This window comes from Populus trichocarpa, chromosome 3 (genome assembly GCF_000002775.5).
Source record: "Populus trichocarpa isolate Nisqually-1 chromosome 3, P.trichocarpa_v4.1, whole genome shotgun sequence".
NCBI classification, from domain to species: Eukaryota; Viridiplantae; Streptophyta; class Magnoliopsida; order Malpighiales; family Salicaceae; genus Populus; species Populus trichocarpa.
Genome location: NC_037287.2, coordinates 6,299,507 through 6,322,373, shown reverse-complemented (window position 1 = coordinate 6,322,373; position 22,867 = coordinate 6,299,507). Strand labels below are relative to the sequence as shown.

Here is a 22,867-nt window from a genome sequence, read left to right as displayed (position 1 = left end):
AATAGCCCGAGGGGCACGTTCCGTCCTTTTTTCACTGCCTCGTGGTAGGCCAGGGGTCAGAGGTTATACACGTGGAGTTGTGGTCGGCGCCTTTTTAATTTTTTTCAGAGAAAGAGGGAGAGAAAAGTCAGTAAAAAATTCATCTTCTTCCCCTGCCTCGCACGTCCAGGGGAAGAAAAAGACCCACGGTGCCTTTCAAAACGACACCGTTTGGGTCTCTTCTTTTCTTTTGTTTTTTTTTTATAACAGTGGATGAAACGACGCTGTTTTTGACAAAACGCACCGTTTCATTTAAAAGGGAAAGGCGGCAAAAAACATGTGAGAGTTCACATTGGTCCTCAATTTGTGATTTGTTCAATCGAATTCTCAATTGCAATTTTGATTTTAAAATCAATGCAATTGCATCCTTGCCAAAAATCAAACAGCGGCCCTGAAGTTGGCCGCCTTTTTCACTTTGATCATTGGTCTTAAATTTATGCAATTTGACCGTTAATTGAGCAATAAACTTCTAATTTTTCAATTTGGCCCCTGATTCAGTTTAATTGCAGCCTCTCTATTTACCCGCGTTTTTCATTTTGGTCCTTGGTTTCGAATTTCTTCAATTAAGTCCCTAATTGGCCGTCAAACTTCAATATTTATGCAATTAAGCCCCTGATTTGACAAAATTAACTCTAAAAAATTATATTTTGACCCCAGAACTTTAATTTCTTCCAATTAAAGCCCAAATTAACTCCAAAATCAAATTTTCTTGCAATCAAAACCTCCATAAATTCAATTAAACCTTCAATAAAATTTATTTGAGTCCATAAATATCTGATTTTGGACGTTTCTTCCTCAAATTGAATTTTCTTTATCAACAGGGCTCTCATCAGTCAATAAAATATGGCTAAATTTTAATTTTTGTATTTTTAAACCTCCTCAACCAATTTTTAGTCATTTTCTGGGCGATTTGGCATTCTCTTCTCACTGCTATTAGTTTTTTGATAATTGTTTTGATTTTTTTGTATTTAGTTATTTAAATTTTTTTTCTTTTTGCACGGGGACCCAAAAATGGGTTATGACACACAATACATAAGGAAAGAATGTTTATCAAATTTTCGCATATTTTTTACAAATATCAATCCTAACTTCAAACATGTCATTCTCTCACGACCAGATGAATTAACAGGCATACCATATAGTTAGAAAGGTACGAGTGTCTATTTTCTAAGCAAATTGCAAGGTCCAAATAGATAGATTTGACAAGATTAGTCAAGTAAATTCGACCCTCTGAAATAATCCATTTTTAAACTCCGATTGACGTGATATTTTAACCTAATATAGAAAACAATGTCTAGAAAATAGACATTTAAACTGGACAAGATGTAAACTGAACAAGATGAAATTTAAACTGGCCTTGCTTGGATTGTATCAAAATAGGCTTTGGAAAGCATGAAAAAACAAAAATACCCATCCCTATAAAAGTTATGGTTTGTGCTCGTGCATCCAAAACCATACCTTAAGGCTATAAGAGGAGCCCTCGATTGGTCAACATCCTTGGAAAACATAAAACTACAAAAATTCCCCTCTTTCCAAGAGTTGTGGTTTTTCCTGGGCATGTAAAACCACAACTTAAGGTCCTAAGAGGTGCCATGGGTCAACTAGCATGCCATGGATAGGCTAAAATTATAAAAATTCCCCTTCGGGCAAAACTTAAGGCTTATGCACCGGAATGAAAAACATCTCCTTTAAGGCTGAAGAGCTGCCTCATGTTGGCTAGTAGGCTGTGAAAGTGAAAAATTACAAAATACCCCTCTCAACAAAACTTATAGCTTATGCACGAGAATGCAAAAGCCTAAACTTAAAAGACCAAGAGGTGCCTCAGGTTAGCTAACAGGTTGTTTGAAACGCAAAATTATAAAAATAGCCCTCTTGACAATTAGAGGATGTCCTTCATGCTCCTCTAGGTCCATCTTGCTCCAGATGTTTAGGAAGGAAACTAAATCGATAGGTATAAAAGAGGGAGATTTTCTTCATTAATTGTCAATGCAAAACAAGGAAACAAGCACAACAACGTAAGAAGACTTTAGAATTAATTCCACGTTCAGATCAAATTTTCTAATCTATTTGGGACTTCTTAGGATTGACAAATCTAATTTTAGCATATCTAGGATAGTAATTTTGGATTTTTATTATTTTCTTCATAGTCTTTGGTTTATTATTACTTATTTGGGTCAATTGTATGTGAGCCTCATATAAGTCCACATCTTTGGGTCCATTAGGGTTTATTTCAGTCTAGAGTCAGTATAAATAAAACCATAACCAAATATGCGGCTACGAAAATTTCAGATTAATAAACATCTTGTGCCGCAACTTTGTGAGTGAGTGGTGAGATATTCTCCCTTCCTTGGATCTCTAAAGAACTGAAATGACTGATCGAAGAACAACTGACTTTATGGCGTCTTCCTTATACTTCTTATTCGCGAATTAATATTCATTGGGTGGGGGTTTTTATTTTCAATAGTGTTGGTGCCTAGATACAAGTTATCATTGTATCACACTTCTATCAAACTTGATTTACTTGGCTTTCCGGGAATTTGGTGTCTTTGCGTGTGGGTTGCGTAACCACGTGATCAAGAGGTTCGCATCATAGTAGGATTCATTATTGCTATGGTTTTATATATGGTTCAGCCTTGGGTTTTTCATGATGGGCTTTTCCCTAGGGATGCATTCGTGATGCGAATTGCATAATCATGTAGTCATGCAACCCACAATCAAGATTGAAATTTGATCTTGGAAAGCCGAAATAAATCTGATAGGAGTGTCACACAATGAAAACCTTCCCTAAGACACAAACACTATTGGAATGATGCCACAAAGCCAGTTAATCTTCGATAAGTCAGATTCAGTTTGTTTAAGAACTAAAGAATGCAAAAATCACTCTGACACGTTAAAACTGAAAAATTGAGAAGCATTATTTGTAAATTGCTGCCGAAATTTAGGTTATATGATCTTAAATAGTTCTTAAAAAATTAACTCTAATGGATCTACCTTAGTGGACTGATTTAGCCCACTTACAAAATTAACCAAAAAACCTTAAACTAAAAAGTCCATAACCTAATCCTAACAAGCCTTGGATATCCTAGCTAAAAACAAAGTATTAATTAAGTCCAAACAAGCCTTGCGATGTAACTAACAAAATAAAATAAAGCTTATAATATTAAATCCATGTTCCCCCATGAGATGAAGAGAAGGAAAGAAAATATTACAAAATTAATTCAAGGCTTATTTATAGCCTTCTATGCAACCCATTAATTCTAGAAACTAAAGGAAAAGGTAGTCGTCCATATTGTTTCCAATTTGTAATAGGATTCTTTTGTTTCATTTGCTGTGTTTTCTCCTCACTTAACAAGAAAATAAACAAAATAATAAATCCTAATACTTAAAGAAATTAGGAATCCACAAAACACATAGAAACATCATAAAGATGATACTTCCCCAAGAAAGCTGAAAATCAGGTTTGAGAAGTGTCAAACAATGGAAACTTATCCCAAGATGCCAACACTGGAATTGAATTGAATAACGCCACAAGGTCAGTTATACCTTGATAAGTCATATTGGATCTTTGTACCAGCAAAGATAATATGTTGCATTATGCAAAACACAAGTTTATTTTATAAATCTATGGGCTTTTCGGCATACAAAACACTTATATAATAACCCTAATAGATCCCCATATGTAGGTTGATTTGAGCCCACTTACAAAATTAACTTAAATAAGTAATAATAAACTAAAGACTAAGAAGAAAATAATAAAAACAATAAAAATCCAAAATTAATATCCTAGAATCAGATTTGCCATCCCGAAGAAGTCCCAAATAGACTAAGAAATCTTATCTGAATGTGGAATTAATTCTGAAGTTTTTTTCCTTATTATGATTCGTTTCCTTGTTTTCCATGGACAATTAATGAAGAAAATCTCCCTCTTTTATTCTTGCCAATTTAGTTTTCGTCCTAAACTAGGATAATCATTAATTAATCCTTCATGGCTTAGGAAATCAGATCTCGCAACACCCCTTAGCATCCTTTGTTGACTAGGAAACTTTTTGTTTTTGGTAAGTTGACATATGTATATATAAAAAAAGAAGGTACATAGATTATAAGGGGCATACCCTAGATTTATAATGTAAACAAAAATCTTAAAAACAACAAATGGCCACAAGAAGGCCACCAAACAGAAAACCAAAATATAGCTAGACTAGCCAGAGACAACAATAAAACCAACCAAACATCAGTTTAAGATTATATGTTATTCACCTTCCAAGCTCTTTGGATCCTAATGTTTTCATCAGTTGTCGGAATGTTTCTCATCAGATCGAGCTTGTTGCAAATCATCCTTTCGATTTGATCAAAGACCAAATTCAAGTTTAGACATACCTGCAAAGATCCTTGCATTTTGTTCTTGCCAAACACAATACACCGTAGTTGTGAAACCTAATTTACGAGAAAAGTTTCTGAAAGTTTTACCATTCCAAGTGACAGTAACCCATCTAATCCATTCATCCCAGTTTTTACTCATTCTAGGAATGTCGTATCTATCACAAACATCCCACCATATCACTTCAGAATAAGAGCATTCAAAGAACAAGTGGTTGTGATCTTCATTGTTAAGGAGACATAATGAGCACCAGTTGGGACCATGGAGACCAAATTGATGGAGTTTATCCTGAGTTGTGAGCTTTCGTTGGACAGCCAACCATAGAATAAAAGAATGTCTCGGAATAGCATTCTTGGACCACACAATGTCATGCCAATCAACCATCTGATTACATATTCTGAGTTGCTCCCAAGCTACTTTGACCAAGAACCTTTTATTTGGGGAATCCAACCAAACAATTTCAGCCCTCTTCTCTATCTTAGGATTAACATTAGAAGGAATAGCATCTATAATGGGGTACCAACCAATAGCTTGAGTGGTAGGAATTCTCCATTCTGAGTTACTAACCAGCACATTCACCATCACGTTCTTTCCCATACCTGAATCGTAGATGAATCTCTCGCCGGAAGAATCCGTGACGGGGCTGTGAGGATGCCAAAGACATTTCCCTTCCATCTCCTATGATGTACTTCATCTTAGGCCATGCTAAAGATCTGAGCTTAAGGATCTTTCTCTACGCCCAAGAGCAATTATCCAGGGCCTTGATTTTCCAGAAATTCCTACCTCGCAATAGATTGGATCTGATCCAAGTAGACCAGATTGAGCCATCTGAGTCATTGCACAGATTCCAAATGTGTTTCACCAAAGCAATCTTGTTACATTCCGTTATCTTTTAGATTCTGATGCAAACCTCTTGAACACGCTATCTAGCAACCCACACGCAAAGACACCAATTCCCGGAAAGCCAAGTAAATCAGGTTTGATAGGAGTGTGACACAAAGATAACTTGTACCTAGGCACCAACGCTATTGGAAATGGAAAACCCCACCCAACGAATATTGATTCACGAACGAGAAGTATAAGGATGACGCAATGAAATCAGTTGTTCTTCGATAAGTCATTTTTCAGTTCTTTAGAGAACCAAGGAAGGGAGATATCTCACCAACACTCACACAAAGTGCGGCAAATAAGAAGTTTTATTATTCTGAATTGTCTAACCTTACATGTTTGGTTATGCCTTTAGTTATATTGACTCTAGACTGAAACAAACCCTAATGGACCCCTGGACTTATATGATGCCCATTTACAATTAAACCCAAATAATATAAATAAACCCTAAACTAAGAAGAAAATCATAATAAAAATAATAAATCCGAATTTAATATCCTAAATATGATATCCATAATAACAAGGATAGAATAATTGTTTCTAAGGATTCCATATTAATATGGAGTCCATACCACACATGAAAACTATGTTGTTGCCCATTAAATATCCTTGCAAGACTAGGAAATTCCCAAAACCAGCTATCACATCCTTGTAGGAAAAGAATTCTAGCCAAATAGGGAAGTTCACAAGTTAAAAGGAAGTAAATAACAAAATTCATAGAGCCTCTGTTGACCAGTATTTCGATGCCTTCCCAATCTTTGATTGATATGGAATTTTAAACCAAGGTAGGATAACATGTTAAGAGATTCCACGTAAAATTGTAGTCCAATCTAACGGTTGGATTCAGAATTATGATTGTTTCCGTGAAACTAGACAGTTACATATTTTACGTCAGAATCCGAATTTGATTGTTTTTTCATTGCCCGGATCGTATCATTCCAAGCCCCCCCTCATTTTTTAGAAGACACACCTGATCCCAAGCCACTTTAGCCCTAGCTGTTCTCATATCTAAACCTGTCCAAAGAAAGGATCTCATAATTTGCTCAATATTTTTATGAACTTGACCAAGTAAAAGGAAGAGAAATGCCCAATAGACCTGAATGGAAAATAAAACTTAGTTAATCAGTTGTTCCTGTCCTGTATACGAGTGTTCTACAAGTCCAATGCCGAACTTTAGAGGTGATTCAATCTATGAGGCCCTTACAATAAACATCTTTAAGCCTTGATGAGATAAGAGGCTCTCCAAAATACTTTATAGGAAGCCCACCCTCTCTAAACCCAAGAATACGAATGATTTGATCTCTCTTAGCATCTAACAGATCACTCAAGAAGATGTCACTTTAATTTGGATTTGGATACAGATCTGACAAATCTTGAAACTCTGTGAGCACATTTCTGATCATACGAACTGAGTTTACATCCTTTTTTCTGAAAATCATCAAGTCATCTACAAAAGAAAGATGGGAAATTCTGTTCTTATTGCATCTCCAGTGAAACTTGAAGTTTCGATTGTCACTCATCTTGTGAAATAGCCCCCGAAAGGATCTCCACACATACGACAAACAGATATAGAGACAATGGATCACCTTGTCTTAGCCCTCTTCCCCTCTTGAAAGTAACCTAGAAGCTTACCATTGATGTTAATAGAGAATTGGCATGATGTTAAAGTAACATCAATGAAATCCTATCGAACCGAGTTATAAGCCTTCATCAAATCTACTTTCATAGCGCAACGAGCAGTCCTTTTATTTTTGTGATAACCCTTTATTAATTCTTGAGAGAAAAGAATGTTGATTCTCCGTCCTGATACAAATGCAGCATGATATGGGCCTACTAAGAATGGCAAAACAACTTTAATTCTACCGGCTAAAATCTTAGTGATGCATTTATAAACTGTATTGCAACAAGATATAGGACGAAAATCTGTCAATCTCGTAGGATTAGCAACTTTAGGAATAAGGGAAATGGTTGTTGCATTCATTTCCTTAAATATTCTACGAGTCTGAAAGAAAGAGTTAACAACGTTGATTACATCTTCCCCAACTATGTGCCACATTTTTTTTTAAGAAACCTGTGTTGAAACCATCCGGACCAGGAGCTTTGTTGTTTTTCAAACTGAACATAGCATCCTTAATCTCCTCCCTTGTTACATCTTGGGCTATTAAATGTTTCAATTTAATAATCGATTCTATCACTTCCTCGTTCACAAACCCAGCCTTCTGTTTCACTCCTAACACACTCTGGAAGTATGCAATTACTTATGATTTAACAGCCTCATGCCCTTCAACAACCTCCCCCATCCTCCCTTGTAACTGAGAGAAGCTTATTTCTATTTTGCCTTTCATTTACTGATTTATGAAAGTAAGTAGTATTCTAGTCCCCCAAGCTAAGCAACTACATCCTTGCCTTTTGCTTGAAAAAACTTAGAAGCTTATTTCTGTTATGTCTTCCATTTACTTATTTATGAAAGTAGCTAGTATTCTAGTCCCCCATGCTAAGCCATTGTATCCTCGCCTTCTACTTGAAAAAACTCTCTTCTGCCCTAACGATAGTAGTGTAGTTACGTACAGTTGCCTTTCACATGCACAAAGTCGAACCTCCATGTGCTGTTTACAAAGCATGTCGAGCCTTGTACATTATCTTTTGCATCTTTAAATCTATTAGAAATGTTGGAGAAGTGATCCCTATTGAAAAGTTCAAATTCCTCCTTTAGCTTTTTGAGTTTGCAACACAACTGATACATTAGCCGGCCCTCCAAATTATGATCCCAAACTTTCATCACCAGAGGCATGAACTCGTCATGATCCATCCATATATCAAAGAATCTGAATGGTTTCTTGATGTTTTGATCATCACCAACAACTTTAACCACCATGGGAGAATGGTCTGATACATTAGAAGGCAAAAAATCTAGCTTCCAACAATGGGAAGTTCAAACTCCACTTCTCATTCACAAGCACTCTATCTAGTTTCTGCATTATTAGATTCTCAGGATATTGGTTCATCCAAGTATAGTACATACCTGAATACCGAAGATCATCCAATTTAGCATCTTGAATACAAGTTTTGAATCTGTCCATATGACATCCCTTAGCCTGTCTAGCCAGGAAATTTTCTCCTAAATAATAGGGAAAATAATGAATGAAATTTCCTTGAATTTTAGGAGAATATTTTGCTAATGTAACTCCTCGTAGAATTAAGAAATCAACCCCACAAATATCTGATTTGATCCTCACATCTTAATTAACTCAAGCCAACATTGGACCCCATGTGGCCTAAACTCATATTCATTAATAGGGACAAATAAGATCTAAAATACACTCCAAATAAACTGTCTTTGCTGCGCAAAAACATCACATACATATCCTATCCTAATCTAGTTTTTGGGTTATTATTTACTTATTTGGGTCAATTGTAAGTGGGCTTCATGTAAGTCCACCTAAGGGGGGTCCATTAGGGTTTCTTTAAGTCTAGAATCAATATAAATAAAGGCATAACCAAACATGTAAGGTTACGTAATTTTCAGATCAATAAACTTCTTTGTTGCACTTATTGTGTGTTGGTGGGATAATCTCCCTTCCTTAGTTCTCTAAAGAACTGAAAATGACTTATCAAAGAACAACTGTCTTCGTGGCGTCATCCTTATACTTCTCGTTCGCGAATCAATATTCGTTGGGTGGGGGTCTCCATTTCCAATAGTGCTGGTGCCTAGGTACAAGTTATCTTTGTGTCACAGTCCTATCAAACCTGATTTACTTGGCTTTCCAGGAATTGATGTCTTTACGTGTGGGTTGCGTGACCATGTGATCACGAGGTTCGCATCAACGATAATGGGGGTAGTTGCTCCTGAACTGTTTGGTGTTTGATTTGAGGCTCAAGTTTTCTGGTAGGAAATGTCGGGTTGAGATTGATGTTGGAAATTTGGGGTGAAAGGGATGGAGTGTGGTAGTTTTGGAATGGGTTTTTCCTACTCTTGTAGTCACCCTCAACATGATCGACCTCCTTCATTTTACCCTCTAAACCTCTTTTCTCAGTTGGTACAATAATTCTAACACTTCTAACTCCTTCTCGATATGCTCAGCTACTGCCACAACATCAGTGAATTATTGGGTCGAACTACCCGTCACATGCTCGTAGTACGAGTCCTTGAGCGTGTTGGCAAATAGAGTTACTATCTCTTTGTCCAGGAGTGGGGGATGTACCTAAGCAGCTAGGTCTCTCCATCTTTGGGCATACTCTCTCATGCTTTCCTTGTCCTTTTTTTTTAGATTAGACAAGCTGGTTCTATCAGGAGCAATGTCCATATTGTACTTGTATTGTTTTACAAAAGCATCAACCAAGTCTTTCCATTTGCAGATCTTTGTGTTGTCCAATCTCATGTACCAGCTCAATGCTGCCCCACTTAAGCTATCTTGGAAAAAGTGCATCAGTAGTTTTTCATTGTGTACTACTTCTGCCATTTTATTGCAGTAGGACTTGAGATGAGTCATGGGACATTGTGTTCCGGTGTATTTGATAAATTCAAGAACACAAAAATTTTTCGGGACAACCATATTTGGGACGAGAAAGATTTCTGCTGATCGTACTAGATCATATAAGTCTACCCTTTCAATAGCTCTGATTCGGGCTTCCAGTGCCACCATCTTATCATCAGATGACTTGGTCTTGCGGGACTCGTTGGAAAATACATCTATAAACTGCAGGGGCTAGTGTTGGTGCTGCTGACTGCACAAAAGCTGGATTATGTTGAGGATCTTGACCATGTTCGCTCATTCTTTCTTCAAGCTGAGCTGTTGTTGGGGCCTGAACTAAAATAACAGGCCTGTTGGAAGGACCTTCACCAGAGGTATTTCTGAGTGTTTGCTCGAGTAAGCTAATGAGGCGAGCCACACTTGCTTTCAGAGACTCTATCCCAATTCCATTCATTTAATATCCTCTTTCTTTGGTGTCATTGACATAAGAGATGTCGTTTCTAGTCTATCTGTTTCTATTTCTATATTCTATTTCTATATATATGGAAAGTTTCAAAATCATCATATAATAATCCAGAAATTGCAATAGAAAAGAAAAAAGGAGGTTTGTGATGATTTTGAAATCTTTTCTAACTCTTCTTGGAAATGGGCGTCACGGTGAGCACGCTCTTCATCTTCGATGTTTCTTGCTTGGAATCGGTGTTGTAGGCTTTTTGGGGACCTATATTTCAACATGATGCAAGTATGTATGTTATTTGCAATGGATGAATGTATGGATACAAATGTATGCACATTGGGTAGGTAGCCATACTATAAGAAAAGGTTCTAAGCAATGTGATGGGTAGGCTTTCTACGTGGTATTGAAAAGGTCTATGGACTGCCTAGTGACCACCTTACATAAAAGCAATATAGGGGTTTACAAGGAATGGTTGGGGCACGGTGTGACCGTCATTACTGAGTAAACACTCAGTTTATAGTTGGATGTTTTACAAATCTGAACCCCGACTGAAAGTTTAACTTAGAATGGCTCAACCTTTCATTTTTCCCCAGACCACTACTCCCTACTTAACCTAGAATTGGGTTTATTTGCAAAATTAAAATGCTAAAGTAGTAAAAATACGAGCTAAAATTAAAGACCGATAAAAAGACAAACAATCAAACAAGCAAAGAATAGTCCGATCAGACAAGGCTTTTCCCCGATGGAGTTGTCATCCTATCGCGGGGTGCGCCGTGATGTCGTCGGTGACATCAGAGGCTTTTATATCGTGCCTCTTGATGAGGTGTGTGTTGTTAAGAATGTTTTTTGGATTTAATCATAAAATTATGATTAAGGTTCAGGAGTCACCACCTAGTATTATGGTCACTAGGAACCTATGGTCTGCGAGAGTACGGGTAAGGGTAGACGTATCACCCCTAGTGCACCCTACCTAAGGTAAGCTGCATTGTTGTTTGATTGTTTTTCTAGGTCGGGTTTCTATCCATTGGTCTCGTCTAAGGTTCAAGGCAGATATCTTTTCATGAGAGAGTCTCTCCCTTATCGGATTAAATCATACCCATTCTAAAGTCTGAATTTTAGCATCTCATTTATTTACACCTTGTATCTTTAATACCTAAGGGTGTACTTTATTATGTAATATATTAAAGTCTACATCTGAACCCTAAAAAAAAGAGTGGAAAAATGTTTTTGATATTTTGGCCAAACCCTAATGGATGATCATAAATTGGTTATCATATCCATTTTTTTTTTCAAAACATGAGAAAGATGTAATTTGTTTATGAAAATATGTTTGGAAAATTTTTAGGATTTGGCCATATGCGTGAAAACAAAATATTTTTCTTTTTTTAAAAGGGAAATTAATTTAAAGTTTTTTTATTTTTTTTGAATTTTTTTGAAAATGTTTTTGAAATTTTTTTGAAAGAAATCGGGTATTTTAATACTAGATTTATATCTTACAGTGTACGTATACAATGCAATATTAAGTAAAATTGGTTGACAAACATTTGAGAAAATCACAAATATTTTAAAATGCCCCTTGAATTTTTTTTTGTTTTTAAATATAATGTGTGTGTGTGTGTGTGTGTGTGTGTGTCTATATATATATATATATGGGCTGGGCTGAGCTCAGACGAAGAACGGGTTGGGTTGGGCCCACCAATGTTTTTTTCTTTTTGGGGGACCGGGCTGGACCAGACCCATCCATTTGGGTTGGGCCAAAACTAGCCCGACCCAAAGCAAATGTTAATTATTTTGCAAAACGTGAACAATAGTTCATGTTCTGCTTGTAACTACATAGTTGTAAACGATGGGAGAGAAAAATAGAAGGTGACCTGACGAAGGTGATGGAGTTGCTGTTACTGGCCTGGAGTGAGGTGGGTGGATGTTCTGGTGGCTTAAGGCGGAGCTGGATGAACGGGTGGTGGTCGCCATCAGTTGTGGGAAGAAGGAGAAAACTCGTAGAAGATAGAGTGAAGAGGTTGTAGTGGCTACTCCACCGCTAGTGAGGGGCTGGGTTAGTGGAGATGATGGAGGTCAAGCCGGGGGTGAGAGTGGCGGTGGTCGAAGGCCACGATAGAGAGGGAGAACGTAGAGAGAGAGAGAGAGATGACGACAGTAAAAACAGGGGCGAGCTGATTTTTGTGATTTTTGGACTCCAATTTCTTCATGCTCAGGCCATGATATCCACTCCTATTTATAAGGGTGGAAGAGGATAATCTTGTCTACTCTGGGGAAACATTTCGACCCTTGATTCGGTTTGGAAGGATTTCAACTGTTAGTTCAAAGTAGGACACCATGAACTGTCAATTCTGACAGTTCAAGGCTGCCTGAGTTGGCCATTTTAGATCGGCTCTAAGGCTTCTGTGATGTCAATCAGCCTGAACGTTTCACATGGAGTTGTAGAGAAATGTCAGGTGATCATTTATGTGCAAGTTTGGTCAAATTTGGTGGAGAAATGAGGCATTAAATGCACCTGCAAAGTAGCCTTCCTGAACTGTCATTTCAGGGAAAAATAAAGAAGAAGATGAATAGTAACCCAAAGGGCGCTGTTTGGTCAAGTTCATTTCGGTACTTTGATTTCTAATTTATCTCATATACACCCCTAATCAGCTTCAAACTTTCAATTTTCTGCAATTGAGTCTCTGGAAAAACATCAATTTTAATCCTGGATTGGCACACCTTTTCCAATACGGTCCTTGGTCTTAGATTTATGCAATTTGACCCCTGATTGACCATTAAACTTTTAATTTCTTCAATTTAACCCCCGGTTTTTGTCAATTAAACCCTTATAGTTCGACGCCTGTTACACAATTGTCATTGGCTGTGAATTTCTTCAATTTGACCCCTAATTGACCAAAAACTCTAATTTTCTTGCAATTTGACCCCTTATTTCAATTAATTTACTTGGTACAATTTAAATTTGGTCTTTTAAAATTCCAATCTTCTCAATTAAGCCTAAATTGGACCCAAAATAATTATTAAACATAATTAAATTCAAATTGGCTCATGATTAAATCAAATTGGCTTATTAAAAATTTAATTATGTCATTCGTCCAATAATCATTTAATCTGACCTTGAATCTGCATTGTTTCTTCATTTTTGGGCATAATGGGGTACAATTAGGCCTTAAATTTCCTCCAAAATTGCAGCTGTATTCCCTGACCTACTTTCTCCACGTTATTAGCCTTTATTTTATTTATTTTTGTTTTGAAAAAAAAAGTGAATTTTGAGGAATAACCCAGAATTGGGTTATGATAATCACAAAGACCAATCTAAGATAAAAACACCGCACTCTTTGTGATAAGTCTGATTCGTTCTTCAACCAATTCTGAAAATGGAAGAACAAGGAAGAAAACTCTTTGAATGAGAAGTTGAAAAGTTTAGTATTATTGCCAAAAGTCGCAATACATGGTCATCATTATATACTTGGAACAACCCTCCAAGTCTAGGAAATACCAAAATAACATAATAGAGACCCAAATAAATCACTTTGTTCAGAAAACTAGACAAATAATAAATAGCACACGTTTTTACTTATAAAAAACACAAACAAACATGCAAAATTAAAACAACCATAACTTTATGTACAAACCTCCAATGCATGCATGGTTGGACAATATAGAAAGATGACATTCTAAACTTGATAACCATGTAAAATAAGCTTTATTTTCCCACGTATTAAACAGCAGCAAATATCAGGACCAAATTGGTCCATGGGCTAAAAGCAAACCCAAACTCATCAAAACTCCTAAATCATGACCCAAGCCTTATTTGTAGACCAACAAACATATTTAAACGATTTCAATTCAGTTCGCAAGCCCTCAAACTCATCGAAGCTTCAGTCGCGCTAATCTGACTTGTTATGACACTTTGTAGTTGTTTTGACCGAGCTCTCATCATTGGACCATCTAAATATATACATTAGAATCAGCCCCTTCCATGTTAGAATCAAGATGCATATCATTAATGATGTGAACTTCGTGATCACGTGGTCACGCAACCAAGAATCAAGATTGAGATCTGATCCCGGAAAGCTGAAATTGGTCTGATAAGAGTGTAACACAACGGAAACCTGCCGCAAGGCACCAACACTATTGAATTGAGTAGAATGACACCACGAAACCAGTTAATCTTTGATAAGCCAGATTCAGTTCGTTCCTCACCTTGATTTTCTAGCCGAATCTGATGGTCTTCTCTCCCTTTGTTCCTCACCTTGATTTTCTCTCCCCATCGCCTCATGCTCACTTTTTAGCTTTATTTGATCATCATACACTTGTTTGGGTGTAAGAGGTACAAGAGTGATGGTTTTACCATCTTTTACAATGGTATAGCTATTTTTTAGCCCATTATGAATTGTCTTCCTATCATATTGCCATGGTCTCCACAACAAGATGTGACTTGCTTGCATTGGTACCATGTCGCAAAAAACTTCATCAATATATTTCCCAATCGAAAATGGAACCACAACCTGTTTGGTCACTTTCACTTCACCACTATCATTCATCCATTGCAATATATATGGTATAGCATGCTTAACAGTACACAAATTCAGTTTACTAACAAGGGTGGTACTACAAACATTAACACAGCTTCCACTATCTATAATTAAACCACGCACCTTGCTTTGTTTGGAAGATGTTCTCCCTTTGTTGATTAGTTTCATCTTCTTTGACTTGAACCTGAAGTGTTCGTCTTATAACCAAGGACTCCTCAACCGATAATGCTAACTCCTCCCCATCACTATCCTTCAATGGTGGCATGCCTTCACAATCAGATCTGTCACTTTCAGATTCCATATCACCATTATCTCTAATCATCATGATTCTCTTGTTTGGACACTCTAAAGCATAATATCCATGTCCCTAACACCTGAAACATTTAACATCACGAGTACGTTTAGGTTGAGTTTTAGATTTACCTTTGGCATTTGTAGGGACATTAACTTTAGCCTTCGGTGGTTCAGTTCTTAAAGGAACAAAGGAACTCGGCTGGACAATACCATCTCTCTTTAGATTCGTTCGTTCAAGAACTGAAGAATGTAAGAATCACTCTCACATGTTAAAATTTACAAATTTAGAAGTATTATTCATCAATGGCTCTAAAATTTAGGTTACATGAGTTTAAATAATTCTTGAAAAAATATCCCTAATAGATCTACCATAGTGGACTGATTTGGTCCACTTACAAAACTAACCCAAAAACCTTAGGCTGAAAACAAGCTATGGATTCTAGCTGAAAAAAGTATTAATTAAGCCCAAAGAAACCTTGGGATACAGCTAATAAAATAGAATAAAGCCCATAATATTAAATGCATGTTATGGCGTGAGATGAAGAGAAGAATAAAAAATATTACAGAACTGATTCAAGGAGTATTTATAACCTTCCATCTAGGTCATTAATCCTAAAAACTAAAGGAAAAGGTTGTCGCCTGACACGATCAAAGAGTTGATGTCTTATCCCAAGTGCAGGAGTGTCAAAGTAATAAATAACCCGGCAAGACTGGGGTCGAACCACAGGGAGGTGAACTATAAGAACAACAACAACAACAACAACAATAATGATGATGATGATGATGGTGATGATGATGAGTTAAAGAGGACTTTGAGATGTAAGATAAATGTGAAGAACAATGATAAAAACAAACGTCAAGGTTGAAGATCCACTAATAGTATTAGAGATAAGTAAAGTATAAACTCTTTATAAATTATCAACATGATCATATTAATCATCTTATTTACATAACACCATACTTATAAATTTTATCAGGTATTCATGATGCTAACTTATGTTGACAACAAACCAAATTCCTCTCATAACAACGATGTCGGCCGAAGACCATAAAGGATCAAGTATTTGATGTATCAAGTGTTATACAACACAAATCTAGATTAACCATTTAACATGCAAGGTATTAAGAATTAATAAGATAAAAATTATAAGACATGTTAATAGCAAACTTTCTTGGATATAAATATTAAAGTCCAAGTTGAGTTTATATTATACATATTCTAACATCATTAGTGAAACCTTTTCACCTTGACATAATAATTAACTTAGCTAGACATTATGAAGAAGAAAAACATAAATAAATAATATAACATAAACATGATATAAATTAACTAAGTATAGTAAAGGAAATGAATAGTATAAACAAGAGATTAATGAAAGCAAAACTTCAGCATTACAAAAATATAAAGAGAGAGAGCAAGAACATGATCTTGATCTAAGAACCAAGATTCCTAAATGTATGGCAAATGCCTCCTTTTATAGGCTAAAATTCAGACTATTCATTTGGTAATTGATTATTGATGTAGTGGCCAACTATTGATTTAGTGGACTTGGTGGACAGCAGCACTCAAGCATTTTGGCTGAATAAAATGACATTGATAAAATCAAATTTGGCAAAGTGTTCTTCATGAACGTTGTTGGAAATTGTCTTTTGCTTCCACCCACCAAATTTCAGAGCATGTGGAGCATTACAGCTCGATATATGTCTAAACTACTGAGTAGTGCTGCTGGTGGACGTGGTGGATAGCCCTCAAGCTCTTGTCTCGATGCAATGTCATTGCTACCATCAAAATTTGAGCCGGTCTTTTTCATAAAAGTTGTTAGAAATTGTCTTTTCCTTCCACCCACCAAATTTCACGTCATTTGGCCTTCTAGAACTCCAGCTATGGGTAAAATTCTGAGCAGTGTTTGGGCTGGATTGCAGGATAAATTCTGACTTCTCTTTTGTGGCCAAACTTTGAATTTGAAAACGGTAGATTTGGGTCTTACACTATTCATGAACATTGTAGGCCTATTTCTTAACTTTCTATCCATATAAATCAAACTGAAATCCAAGATCTACAGCTCCAAATATGACTTAATAACTGAACAGTGTTCCAATTTGAATTGAATCAGTATCTCTTTTCTAAGCTTAGCCTTTTCTTTGTCCTTTCACTTTCAATAGTTAATCACATCAATCAGTCCTTTGAATTGTGAGATATGCCTGCATTTAAAATTAGCATTTACCATAAATTAAAGCTATCTTATATTATCAGACTTGTTATTATAAAACATGCTCTGGTTAAGGAGTTATTGATGCTTCAAGTGCAAAATGATGATATAAAACCTTGATAAAAATGCACTTTTAAGTACTAATCATCGCCCGTGTCCTTTCCTCCTCACCTAACAAGGAAATAGACAAAATAATAAATCATAATACTTTAAGGAAACAAACAAAATAATAAATCATAATACTTAAAGGAAATAATTAATGTTCGCATACATAATAGGGAGTCCAAAATAAATTAGAAATCTATAGAACACTTAGAAACATCATAAACACAAGGCTGGCCAAAATTCTGGAAAATTGGCTGCCTTATTGTCGAAGCCTCATGGCCCAAATAAGGTTGTATTGGGTCCCTCTTGTACATGGATAACATGTGCTATGTTTTTGCGTCGGTAAATCGCTCAAAGATAACTTGTACCTAGGCACCAGCACTTTTGAAACGGACACCCCCCCAACGAATATTGATTCGCGAACGAGAAGTGTAAGGATGACGCCACGAAGACAATTTGTTCTTCGATAAGTCGTTTTCGGTTCTTTAGAGAACCAAGGAAGGGAGATTATCCCACCAACACACAATAACTGCAGCAAAGAAGTTTATTGATCTCAAAATTGCGTAACCTTACATGTTTGGTTATGCCGTTATTTATACTGACTCTAGACTTAAAGAAACCCTAATGGACCCCCCTTAGGTGGACTTATATGAAGCCCACTTACAATTGACCCAAATAAGTAATAATACCCAAAAACTAAGAAGAAAATAATAAAAATCCGAAATTATCATGCTAAATATGCTAGAATCAGATTTGTCATCCTTAAGAAGTCTTAAATAAACTAGGAAAAATCTGATTTGGAAAATTTGTGTTGCTGCCCCCCTTGATGTCCTTGATTAGCTTGGATTTCCTTGTTTAATTTGGACAAATAAGAAAATAAATTTCCTCCTTTGTTGCTGATTTAATTACTTTCCTTCCTAAGTTAGGAAAAAGCATTAAATAGTCCTCCCCTCTTTAGGTATAAGATATGGCCAACTTCCTTACTTAATTAGGAGAATAAATTGCTGACTTTTTATCCTTGAAGCATTAGGAAAAATAACAAGCCTAACAAGGCTGGTATTGGGCCGGACACATCAACCCCTTGTTCCACACGAATTGAGCTCTTCTTGGACCTGAACTAGATGACTTAAAGGCTGTCCTTCATGCTCCTTAAATGTCCCAAGCCTCTCTAGGTCCATTTTGCTCCATATGTTCTGAACAAGCCCATTCAATGCTTCTTTAAGCTTCTTTGCCCTAGCTCTTGTGATTGGCCCAATTGGCACCTCCAATGGGTCGTTGGCATGATTACGCTTGGTGTTGGGCTGATCCACATCACATCCCCTCTCTCTTCAAAAGGATTCGACCTCGAATTATCACCTATATCAAATAGAGTAAGATCAGAAACATTAAAGGTAGCACTAACACCATACTCACATGAGAAATCAACTTTATAAGCATTGTCATTGATCCTCTCAAGGATCTAAAATGGCCTATGACCTCGTGGTTGTAGCTTTGATTTCCTATGGTCTGGAAATCTCTCATTGCGCATATGCATCCAAACCAAATCGCGGGCTGAAAGACAACATGCTTGCACCTTTTATTGGCTTTGGTCGCATACACACGGTTCCTCTTTTCAATCTATTGCCGCACACTCTCATGGAGTGTTTTCACCACTTGTGTTTACGATTAACATACAAAAAAAAAGAATTAAAATTTATAATAAATAGAAGCATATAACAACCACCATTTCAGATATTGATACGATCTGAGCAACGAAAAAACAATCAAATTTGAATTCTGACGTAAAATGTGCAAGTGTCCAGTTTCAAAGCAACAATTATAATTCTCAATCCGACTGTTGGATCGGGCTGAAATTCTAAGTGGAGTCTCCTATCTTGGCTTAAAATTTCAAGTCAATCAAAGTTCGGGAAGGCATGGCAATACTAGTCAACAAAGGCTGTACGAATTCTGTTACTTACTTTCTTTTGAGTTGTGGACTTCCTATTTGGCTAGTATTCTTTTCCTACAAGGATGTGTGATGTGCATCATGGGAATTATAATCCATCTCGTAAAGTTAAATCTAATATGCAAGAGGATTCAAATGGTCCAATGACAAGAGCGAAAGCGAAACAACTACAAAGGGCCTTAACGAGTCAAATTAGAATGATTGAAGCTGCGTCGGAGTTAAAAATTAGCAACCAGTTTGAAATTGGTTCAAGGGTGCTTATTTGCCTACAATTGGAACTTAGAGATGGGAAAATCCCTTAATGGTTCTTTTGATGCTGGGCTAGTTGAATTTGGGTTGATAATGCAAATAAATGAAGGAATTAATGTTGTTTACAGTCAAAACAGTAAATGAATTTGAACCCGAATTTGAAGTCATCCATTGCATGGGAAAACAAGACTAATATAGGTGGATTTCAAGTTCAGAACGTGATCTTTCTAGATTGTCCAACCATGATTGCATCGGACTTTTGTGCAAGAAGTTATAGCCATTTTAAATTTGGTCTGCTTATGTTTCAATTAAAGTCAGAAAATGTGTGTTATATCAAAGTTGCACCCAAAGTTTATGGCTCTTCAGTATCCTTTTTTGTTTCTTTATGAAGAAGATGGCTATCGACGCAACATCATGTTTGCAAATAACAAGCACAAAACTTCGCGGAAATGCCAAAGGGTTCCAATGAGAGCTTATTATGCTTATCTAATAAACAAGAGGGAAGGATTTGAGAATACCGTCATCAAAGGTGGTCAATTGTACTAGCAGTTTCTAGTTGATGCGTTTGTTAATGTTGAGAAAGATAGGCTTGATTATATTAGAGCTAATAAGAAAGATCTTAGAATTAAAGTTTATAAAGGAATTCATGAAGTTGTTCTTAAAGGGAATGGTTATTGTTCCCTCTTCTTTAACTGGGAGCCCATATATGATTAACAACTACCAACATGCCATGACTATATGTAGGGCTTACAAAAATCCTAATCTTTTCATTACATTTACTTACAATGCAAATTGGCTAGAGATTCGAAAAGAACTATGCAAAGAAAGGTCTTACAAGCAAGAGGATAAGCTTGACACAGTGACACAAATTTTCCATGCCAAACTTTCTAATATGCTATCCTATATAAAACAAGGAAAACCATTTGGTTGTACAATTGCAGGTATTGCCAAATGCTTATTTTTAAACTAAAAAACTTTCAAGGTTTTTATTTAATGTCATGGTAATTTAAAAAAATCAACTCCAACACTTTCTTTCTAGATATTTTTGCTGTTGAGTTTCAAAAGAAGCCACACTGTCATTTGCTGGTTTGGCTTGGTTCTGATTTTAAATGTCGCTCATCTCAAGATGTTGATTCAATTGTTTCATGTTTTATGATGCATGGTCCATACGGTGTCACAAATCCAAACGGTAAATGCATGAAGTATGGAAAATGTTCAAAATGTTTCCCAAGAAAAAAAGCCAAACAATCTTTGATGACAATGAATTTGTGTACTATAGACGACAAGGACAACATGGAAGGTTTTTTCTTAAAAATGTGACAGAACTTGGAAACTGTTACATTGTCCCATATAACAAAGAATTAATATTAAGATACAATGCTCACATAAACATTGAGATATCTTGTCAAACAATGCTCATTAAATATCTTTTTAAGTATGTCAGCAAAGGGTCTAATAGATGTCGGATGGCTATTGAAGGAGATAAAAATGATGAGATCAAGTCATATCTTAACTGTAGATTTGTGTGTCCATGCAAGGCTGTTTGGCGCCTGCTGCAGTTCCCAATTCAATCAAAATCTCTTTATGTTGAGCGACTACAAGTTCATTTACCGCAGCATCATAATATTATCTTTTCAGGGAATCTATCGCTACCTTAAGTTTTAAAAAGGCCAAGTGTTGATAAAACAATGCTTACACAATGGTTGACACAAAATCAAATCGATGTTGGAGCACATGATCTTTATTACTCTGAGATTGACTCATCATCTTTCTCACAAGGTTCAAGAGTGGGTTTTTCAATAACCTTACCACTATGAAAAGTGATGACTGATTTGGCTTGATCCATGTGTTGGCTTCCGGAACTACTTGCATTTGCATTTTATTGCCCCTTTGGATTTTGCTGTGGTTGAGATGGAAACTTACCTTTCTCTAGAAAACTAAGAGCAGATGTGAATTTTGCAAGAGTGTCTTTAAAATCTATCATGCTTTGAGCAAGTTGAGTGTTGATTGTCTCTTGCTTTTCAATGAATGCATGCAATGTTTTCTCAAGATTTCTTCTAGGAGGTGGAGCATAAGGAGGTGCATATCCATGAGAATTTTGGAAATTATGGTCTGCTTGAAATGGTGGCTGTGAAGTTTGTGCATTATTGTTATCACTCTTCCAACTGAAATTTGGTTGATTTCTCCAACCAGGGTTGTACGTTTGTGAGTATGGATTATGACTTGGCCTTTGAAAACTGTTTAAAGCATTGGTTTGTTTATGGAGACATTCCTTCAAAGAAGGCAAAGTTGGACAATCATTGATTGAGTGTTCATTAGTTTCACAAATTTGACACATAATTTCTTGAACAGATTGTAATTGACCACTCTTTTTCAATTCCAGTGCCTTAATTTTTCTAACTAAAGATGCAAATTTGGCTTGGAGGTCATGATCTTCCCTAAGGTTATTCATGCCTCTTCTACTAGATGTATAAGGTTGAGTTTTACCCGGTGCCTCATAAGTACCTGTAGTGTCCCAATTTTGAGCATTTTCAGCTAACAAGTCCATGTGATTGCTTCATCAGGGTCTTTATCTTCAAAAGTTCCATTACACATCAATTCCATCATTTGCCTATCTTTAGGTGTTAACCCTTCATAAAAATGTGAAACCAATCTCCATGTTTCAAAACCATGATGAGGGCAAGTATTAAGCAAGTCTTTATACCTATCCCAACACTGATAAAATGTTTCTCTTGGTTTTTGAGTGAAAGTGGTGATTTGTCTTTTGAAAGAGTTTGTTCTATGAGAAGGAAAATATTTCTTCAAAAATTGTTCTTGATTTCATCCGAAGCATGAATGGATCCTGACGTAAGATTTTGTAGCCATGTTTTAGCTTTATCTTTTAATGAAAAAGGCAAAAGCTTTAATCTGATGGTGTTCATGCTACAATTTAAGTCATTATAGGTGTTACAGACTTCCTCAAATTCTCTAAAATGCAAGTATGGATTTTCTAGATCTAAGCCGTGAAAAGAAGGTAAAGGTTGAATAATGTCTGGTTTAAAATTAAAATGAGATGCATCAGGAGAAAAAACTATGCATGATTGTGCACTTGTGCTTGTTGGATTCATGTAGTCTCTAAGTGTTCTAACACGATTATTCTCATTATGAAGCGACTGATTATCCTCTTCAGCTATGTTTTCTGAAAATGATGAGGATTTCCTAGAAAGTCTACCACTTAATGTGCGTGTCCAAACTCTTATGCAAGTGCAGAAAGAAAGAAAAAAGAAGAAGAAAAGGAAGAAACAAAGATTAGAAA

At 36.2% G+C, this 22,867-nt stretch overlaps 1 pseudogene; it reads left to right on the top strand.

The window, feature by feature from the left end:
* Positions 1 to 22,237: 22,237 nt before the first annotated feature.
* On the top strand, positions 22,238 to 22,348 carry LOC112325438 (small nucleolar RNA R71; annotated as a pseudogene).
* The last annotated feature ends 519 nt before the right edge of the window (positions 22,349 to 22,867 follow it).